Genomic DNA, 9,550 nt, shown 5'->3' on the forward strand with positions numbered 1-9,550 from the left:
TGAAGTGTGAAAGTATTACTGACAGCACATAAAATAAAACAGAAGCTCTCTGAACTCTTGATGGACTTTTTTTTTGTGTGTCCAGTTAAGTTTGCAGAATATTTTTACCCTCTGGAATCTTACCTGTCAATTTGATTTCCATAATGTAAATAGCAAACAATGGAAGAAGCTATGTTTCCACACAAGATGTACGTACCTGCTTATTCCCTGACTACTGACATATCTGTTTACCTGCCAGCACAAATTAGCCTTTGTAAGTATGTACAATCACTCATACTTACATGACAGTTTTAATAATTGCAATATCAAAACTAGTTTTCCTTAGCCCAACGTGTACTCACTGAGACTTTCAGCTACCCTTTGGCTCCCAAAGTTGAACAGCTGGGGCTAAGCCAACACAAAGTCCATGTTTTCCCTTACATCATGTTAAACAATAGGACAACAGTGTTTGGAAAACAGGATCATCTCCAGAATGAGAAGGAGCAGTGTGACTTTGGCAGGGAAGGTGTGGCAGAGGGACGGGCAGTGGTGGTGTGTGCATTGTGCGTGGAGCCGTCTCATCAGTCTGGACTCTCCAGTGCATTCCTGCCAGGATCAGCTCTTCTCTGTGATGCATACTGATGGGCACAGTGAAGCAAAGGTGATTCTGCTGGGAGGGGACTTGGGAGACAAGAAGGAGAAGGGGTAATCTATGTAGTGCAAGAAAAGATGCTAAAAAAATAAAATGAGGCAATATAGCAAAATAACAGAAGAATGATGCATGTTTTAGCAACCTTCGTATTTCCCCTCCTTCTTCTACTACAAGACTGGAACAATATCATATTTTGAACCAATCAGTGCTAATAGTATGTGCTTGAGTAAATAAATGAACACATTCTCTTAATTCCAGCTTGCACATTACTAAGTCATTGCTGCACACTTTCAGTGTGAGGAAGCTAAAATTCTGCACAAGCATACAAATATCCTTCTAACGCAAACCATGCCCTAATCACTGCAAAGGGAGGAGAAGCTTCAAAAGGACAAATGCTGTGTTCTCTAAGCTCCCACTCACGTGTGATTTCTGTCTAGTTCTGGGCTCCCTGGTTCAAGAAAGTCAGAGAACTACTGGGGAGAGTCCAGCTGAGAGTCACAAAGACGATGAGGGGCCTGGGGCGTCTTCCTTACGAAGGAAAGGCTGAGAGACCTGGGACTGTCCAGCCTGGAGAAGAGAAGACTGATGGGGGATCTTAGCAATACTTATAAATATACAAAGGGCAGGAATCAAGAGGATGGGGCTGAGCACTTTTTGGTGGTGCCCAGCGATTGGACAAGGGGCAACAGGCACAAACTGAAAGTTCCATCCGGACATGAGAAAGAACTTACTTTGAGGGTTACCAGTACTGGAACAAACCACCCAGAGAGGATGTGGAGTCTCCTTCTCTGGAGATTTTCAAGAGCTGCCTAGAAACTTGGGTAGGAAACCTGGTTTAGCAGGGTGTTGGACTAGATGATCTCCAGAGATTATCTTCCAACCCCTATCATTCTGTAATTTTCAATTATTTTAGTATAACTGTCTCCTTGAACTGACCATCTGGTTGACCTTTGCAGTCCAATCTCACACACAACCCCTGGTCCCACAGAGGGCACAACCCTCTGCTCTATTTTCTCCTGGGCTCTCATGTTGTCAATAGCTGAACCCAAGCCCTTTGCCCAGATTTCAGTCTTTCCATTAAAAGTGATATAAATATACTCTAGATGCAGAAATTTCCGCTCTTTGGGAGGTTAACAAACATCCCTAGTGCTGCCCTGAGCCAAACAGAGGGTATGAGCACCCCACATCTGTCGTGCTATGGCCATGGACCTTTTCCACTTATATATCTGTGAAAAGAGCCCTTCTTCACACATGCTGTGTGAACTCTTAATAACTGGATGCGAAACGTGTTTTGTTTTTCTCTCCAAGGAGTTCAGTTTCAAATGCTCTGAGACGACATTCACATTTCTTGTGAGTTTTCAGAAGGCTAAAAGGCAGTATTTACAGCTTCTGCCACGGAGCCAGTAAAAGACATGAAAAAAATAAACAGCCACTGTGGTGGGTGATGATGCCTTGACGGATCCAGCCTGTGGATGGGGTCAATCAACCAATGAGTTTCTCCACCACCGTCCTGTTTTGCTGGAAGCCCAGCTGGGAGGCCTTGGCCTGAGGCACGGCCGGCCAGGATCAGGCACACACACAGGTGTCCTGTGCGGGAGCCATGGCAGGGCAGGTCTGGCTGCAGGCTTCACCACCAAGCAGCCTTGGCAGCATGCTTGGAGGGCCAGTTAGTGCATTGCTGCCTGGGATAAAGATGTTAGAGGATAAAAAACAAGCATTGCCTTGGTAATGGTGTGAAGAGGAAATGGATAAAGTAGGACAAAATAGTAAAGGGTGCTTTTGCAGAGGGAAGAAACAGTGCAGAGCACTCTGCTTGCATAACAAATGTCTTTAAACGTCACTAACATCTCTCTCCAACACTCTTTCTTGTGATGGGATTTTCAAAAGCACTCCTTTTTCACTAATGCTGTTCCCTCAGATACCAATGAGCTTTGCCACTGCCAGAAGAAGGCCTCACCTCTGCTTCTGTGGGAGAACTGCTCAACTAGCAGTGAATGCAAGTTCAGGTCTCAGCCTGTTAGATTTTGATTTGGCAATGAAGAGACACAAATAACGCTACTGAAATTGCCTGGTCATTTTTCCTAACTTATCAGGCTGATTTCTGTGAGAAGACTACTTGGGTTTGCGTTGGTAGAAGAAAGGCAAAAAGCACAGGCCAAGTAAAGTGATTTCTACCGTAACATTAAATAATAAAAAACAATGTGATAAACAGGATCTAAAACTCCTTACAGAGTTCATTTCCAGAATGGAAGGTAACATTTAATCTCCATAGTGACACCCTATTTCTTTCACACAATAAAACCTGCTATACTCCGTTTTAACCCACTACCTCCAAAAGCAAATTCTTGAGGATTTTGAGTTAAATCTCCAAACAGAACGAGATTTTTATTTACTCTGAGGTTTGGAATCTGCATTAAAAAATGAATCATGAAGTTGTGTTATTGTTTGACTCCAGAGGTGGATGCTTTCTAAAATCTATGATAAAATTGAAAGAATTTGTAACACGATTAGCCCTCTTTTAACATACAGGCTTCTCTGCTGCTACATAAAAGGTATGCTTTAACTCTACTGTCCACATTTCTAAGCATTTTTTAGTATGACCTTAAATTTGTAATGTTTTACAGCTCTTCTTCCAAGATTGAGCAAAAAGACTTTTAGTTTTTATATGCATTTTGGAAATACATATTTGCTGGGATACCTTGCTGGGATTTGGGAGAATTTGAGGCATTTAGCAAAAATAGTCCACTGTCCTAATCCAGCAGTTCTGTTTTCTTTCTTCATCTGCCATGCTTTCTCAAGGCACTGGCACTGGCACTGGCACTGAGGTCTGATGAGATGTTCACTTCAATCCAGTGCTGCAGCACAGTGACTGAGATCTGTCTGAGTGCTTTTAGTTGATATCCTCTGGTATATCCATTTATAACATGAGATGGCAACTCTTCCAGGGAGAGTTCCCAGCTCTGTGGTTCTCCTGCTGCTCTTCCAACAGTCACTGCACGCTCCTGAACTTCAGAGTGTACTACAAGCACATGGTTTTGGGTCAACGTCATTTGAATTTGTTGGTCACTGATGACAAAGATTTACTATCAGTAGTAACAGCACAAAATGATCTCATACAGCCACACAGGCTGATTTCTCTTTGCTTTCTTTCAATGCCTATAGGCAATTATTAGATGAGCTAGGTCAAATAAAATCCTAATTTCATGTGCTGGGAGTACTCAGCAGTATCAGTCTGCTAGCACCACAGTGGCCTAGTTTCTAGGGGAGGTCAGAACAAGAAGTGTCAGGGAAGAGATGAAACAATGATATTGCACACCACAGAAATAGCTGAGCAGTTGAGAACAACAGATGAAAGAAAGAGAGCATAAAAGAGCCTGTGTAGTGGTGGGCAATGCAGGCCTTCAGCAAGGAACCTGCTCATGAATACAGGGGAAATCCTCAGCAGTGGTAGGGTTAGTGAAGGAGGTTCAAGGACAATAAGGGAGCTAAGTGACTTCTTTGTATGCCCCTTCTGTCTGTTAAAAAAACTAAGCATTACCATAGCTTCCTCAGAGAGCAAATTATCAGGATGGAAGGAGGTTGCGCTTTTTGAGGACTTGGAGTCAGGTCAACTGTAATCATGTTAAATTTTGTAAGTTATTCGGCCAGTGGAGAGTGGAGTGATGATATGTTTACAGGAATGCTCCTGTAACGGATGTAGATGTGGCTTCAGCAGTGGAATATGTTTCATCTCCTCCCTCAGATGTGATGTGCTGTGTTTTCCTCAGCCAAGCACAGTTTCTGCCATGAAGGTTGCCTTTTGAGTATGTAACCTCTGTGCTTGCATAGAGTTGCTGTCTTTTGAGGGTCCTTTGGGAGACTTCTTAGTGGTCCCAGAAATTCTGAGTGGGGTCTGAGTTGGTGCTGTTCACTACTTTTTAGGAGGAGCCTTTTGACGTCCGAATCCCACATTTGTTTTTTCCTATGGTGGTTGGCAGTTGGGTACAACTGAATAAATGAATAGAATTGCATTTGATGAAATACAATATGACTTCTCATCACGAATTGATCTACTGTCCTTCTGAGTGTCTCTCTGTGCATTTTTATAATCCCTGCACAGTGTTTAGACATTAGAGTGACAGACACTTCCGAAACATTTCTTGCTAAATCACAGCTGGGAGTCAGGGCACCACAGTTGTGCTTAATTAAGTACCTATTCTTATTCATGAGACTCTAGTGTTGAAAGCAGCAGATTATAAAAACCTTAGCTGACACAATATCTACTGACCAAAAGTTTGCTTCTGAAAAAATCTTGTGACCCTCAAGCATCACTTCAGAAGAAATTTGCTTATTTTGGAAGATGTCATTGTGCTGTTTGTCCACTCAAAGAGTTGCTAGGAAGTGAAAGAAGGACTTTGAAAAGACTTTTCTCGAAGATACCTTCTGAAGCCCAGCAGTGCCCTGACTCTTGTCTGAGAGGAGTATGGTGGAAAGTCAAGGCTGCTCTGGGAGTTACTCTCTTCTCTGGGACGCTGCAGCCAGGTTGTGTCCCAGTAACAAGATAAAGAATACAAGTGGCACCAAAATCCTTTGGATCATATGTCCAACAGCTTGCTTAGGGAAGAACATCTGCATCCACTCTGAAGTATAGTTTTGCTTTTGCATTTCTGGCTGATAACAGCAGGAATTAACACCACAGACTTTAACCTGGAACAATCCTGAAAAGCTTGCTCAAACATGAGTAAAATATAGCCAGCCGTATATACCACCTAAATATAGTGGATAGTTCTTCTCCAGCAGCACTGTGTGAGACCGCTTAGGAGAAGAAAAAGGAATGACTTCCCATTTTGGAAGAAAAAATGAATCATTTGAGGTAGGAAGAGTATAATTAATCAGTTTGGGCTATGGCCAAGGGTATGTGTGTGCAGTGAGTCCCTGCACAGAGGCAAACGGGGCAAACTGAAGCAGGAGAAGAAAAAAAAAATGGATGAAGAGGAAAGAAACTGCTGGCTGAAATACGAACTCAAATTATTGTTTTCAAAATAATAAACCAGCGATCAATCTGGTACACAGAAATAGGAAGGATTTGGCAGAGAAGAGAACCAATTCTAACTCGTAGATGTAAAGCCAACTCCTCGCTTGCCTTCTGAGAAGAGTCTTATGTAAGCTGAGCTCAGCACCTACAGGACTTGTTGCTCTTCCAGGGAAAACCAACCTCTCTCTGCAAATACAAACCCTTTCTTTACTCAAACATCCAAAAATGCACCCATAATGCTGCTGCCAGGAAAACGCAGCGCTGATACTACTTTAGTAGCTAGCGAAACCTTCATCCCCTACCACTACCAGGTAGTGTATACAGCTGCGTATACAATATCTTTGTATTATCACATATTCAAGTCCATTAAATAGCGCAGTCATTCAGAACGTGCGTCAGCTGAGCCTGTTTAACAAATCCCACAGCCTGGCAGTTCTGCGCATGGCCAATGGCAGAATGCCACTGCATTCCCACAGAAGGAAAAGCAGCTATTTTTAAAATGTGTGAGATTAAAAACTACACATTGTAATCTTTGGTACCAAATCCAGTTTGCAATTAAGCAAACCAATCTTTGTTTGCTTAACCATTTCTTTTTTAAGTACGGAGAGTTCGACTGAGAGAAAATAATCTGTACCAAAAGGAAAAATATGAATGCATTTAAAACCCTTCTGAAATCAGATTCTTTGTGTATGCACACACATGTCCGCACATACATAATATAAATGCATAAATAAAAGGAGAGCAATTTGGGGGATTAAAGCATTTGAGGCAAAGATTCTCACTTCCTTTATGTTGCTGTTAGTCGCTTGGATTTTTTCATGGCAAAATACTTTTAAGGCAGCTAGAGTCTAATTAAGGTGTTTCTAAACAAAAAGAACAGCTTTGAAAAGCCCATGGGGCCGCAGCTCACGCTTATTTTGAATAGCAGAAGAGAATGTTAATAATTCTGACATTAAAGAAGATCAGTTCACGATTGGAAATCCCGTTGCTGATTTAGAGAGGGCTTTTTTTAAGCCACCATTTCTCTTTCAGAATCCGCGCGGCTGTGGTGAAGAATCGAACTCCAATGCATTCCTGAAATATCCAGGAATGCAAATAGAGGAGGGTGAATGAGTGGCTGCAGTGTTACTCAGGGCGATGCTGAACCAGCACTGACTGAAGCTGCGAGCATACCAGCATGGCCTATTTGTGAATGCAACCATGTGTGGGCAGCTCAGAGGCTGGCAGTCTCGGCTCCAGGAAGCCCACAGTGGGGCAGCATCAGATGCTGAAGTCCTGTTAAGAAGTAGCTCATACCATTACGTTCTGTAGAAGATAAGAAAGGTAAATCTTAATATTCATTGAGAAATGGACTCAGGCTGACCAGTAATATAAATATGGGAAAAAAAAAATATCTTTTTTTTCATCTACAAGCTACAGCTGGCCGTGCAGCCTGAATGAGTGTTTATTTTTACGTGTGCTATTAAACACAGGGTTAAGCAGCGCTGTTGTGTCACCCCCAAGACAGGGCACCTACTGAAGGTGAATGCTTCAAGACTCTCTTTGTCCTACTACTGCCACCTAGGGCAGGATTCACGTGTCCAAGCCCAGCACCAGTGAGGTGCTTTAACGTACTCAATTCATCTGTGCAGGAAAACAAAGAGGCAAATCTGCAGCAGTTCCCTACCAATAGCTGGAAAATTCACGGTGGCTTAAAAACAGAAGCCCAAGGCTTTAATTGCTTCTCTGGTGCTGCCAAGAGGCTTGGCTGGAGTTGAGCAGAGTCTGATGTTGGCTGAGAATGTCATCAGCCACCTGGGAAAAGAAAGGAGGACATTCCTGGGATGTATGGAAGGAGGGCCTTCTTCAGAGGATAAGGCATGTCATCTCAGTGAAACCCCAAAATATTTTTTAATAGGACACAAAAACCTTTGGTGCACTGGGAATCCAGTATGTGGTACCCCTGAGGTGCCAGAAGGTCTTTTTCCTGGCCAGGATGGGACTTGTGGAACATCATGGCAAAGTCCAGCAGACAGACAGCTGAGTTCCCTGCCTGTACCACAGAATGGAAGGAAGGCAATGGGCACACACATGAGGCTCTCCCTGAACATCATTTCTTAACTACACTCCAAGGAGTCACGGCAGCCCATCTATGGATACAAGCCTCCTGTCCTGGAAATCTTCCTCTGTCCTTCAGGAATGATGGACTGGGCTCCCTGCATGCCTGGTGTAACAAGCTGCTGATCAGTCCATTCCAGCTTGGAAATCTTGCAAGTCTGGACTCAGTTAATGAGTCTCCCGATAAACACATCTAAGAGAAAAAAATAAACATTACTACTACCATCACCAACAACCACAAAGCAAAATGCAGCCGCTGCTCCCAGAGCAGTGAGAACAGGGATGCTAGCAGATCAGAATCAAAGACAAATTCAGAAATGTAAAAAGTAGGAAGAGTGCTCACCAGAGAAACAACTTAGAGGTGAAATATGGACTTCATGTAACGCTTCTGCAGAAACAAAATGTCCAAGAAAACAGTGAAAAATCATCATTTGTACCAGAACGCCCTTGCAAATTACAGGAATAGAATTTTTCTCTTGCTATAGTAATGGATAAGTATTTCTACAGGACTATGTCTTATTTTGAAATAGCTACCCCCAAATCCACTGTCTATAGCAGTACTATGATCTATGCTCGGTGACTCAATGGCACAAAAGACTTCTTCATATGGGAAATACTGGGAATAATACTGTTACATATTCCATCAGACATTGCTTACTGTGACTTCTGTTGACTGTACTGACACACAGAAACCATACCCCAAGACATGCATGCTTCCACGGGCTTTTTATTAGCACTTGTAAAGTGGGGCTCTGAAATGCCATTTCAGTGTACAGCGCAAAGCTCTGTACACAACTGGGGTGAGTGTAGGGTTGTTATGTGCTCATGTCTGATACTAACTGATCTCTAACCCAGACCACGCTGTTCCCTAACACTGCAATCTGAGAAAGTCACAGACAGCTGGCAAAAAGATTGCTGTAGACTGAAGATATAAAACTATAGCAGGGGGTTGATGCTCATGCTGCCTACCAGCTTCAGCAGCTGGCAATGCTGGGGAAAATATGGGGATCAACCCATCAGAAGGCAGTTTGACCAAAGGAACTGTGCCTTCAGCAGGCTGTCGTTTGGGGAGAGGCCAGCCCACGTTAGCATGGTCAGATGGAAGTCTGTTGCTGAGCATAGCCTTTGACAGCCTATGTGGCCCTGAGTACTGGCTAAGAAGTTTCAGAAAAGATTTTTCACTAAAGCAGAAATTTCATCTCATTCAAAGCCAGGGATCCACAAGAAGAAGGATGTGACCCAGAAGACTGTAAGCCACCACAGTGCAAGATCATAGTAGCATTATGAATTATTTAATGCTGAGGCTGCTGCTGGGTTTAAGCCCTATATGAAAGTGCAGTAAGTAACAGATTCAGTCTCAAAGACCTTGCTATTGTTTGTCTTGTGTCTTAATGTGTGTGCAGTGGTTACCAGACAAATAAAACAGATTTGGTTTCAGGCTGAGGAAGTTTCTTTATTAGACACTGCGCGCAGCATTAAGTCACGCATCAGTGCAAGGCTGGGATGGATAAAGGTTTCTGCAGATCCTGTGTATAGAGGTTATTTCACTCCTCTACCTAGGGCCTTCCAAAGAGATAATCTGGGAAAACGCTCAGACTCCAGGGCACCTGAGGCTGTCCTCATACCTTCCATTTTGGAGAATGCCTTCTCAAGAGATGAGGACTCAGGAAAGTATTTTTCCTCGAAAAATAGGAAGGAAAAAAGGTTAGCATTTGCTGACCCATCGGCCAATAAAATAGCCAGGCACTTGTGTTGCTATAGAGGTGACAGGTTAAGCTGCTATAGCAAACAGCTCCAAAAAAGAAGAG

The sequence above is a fragment of the Gallus gallus genome, chromosome 2 (genome assembly GCF_016699485.2).
Source record: "Gallus gallus isolate bGalGal1 chromosome 2, bGalGal1.mat.broiler.GRCg7b, whole genome shotgun sequence".
Taxonomy (NCBI): Eukaryota; Metazoa; Chordata; class Aves; order Galliformes; family Phasianidae; genus Gallus; species Gallus gallus.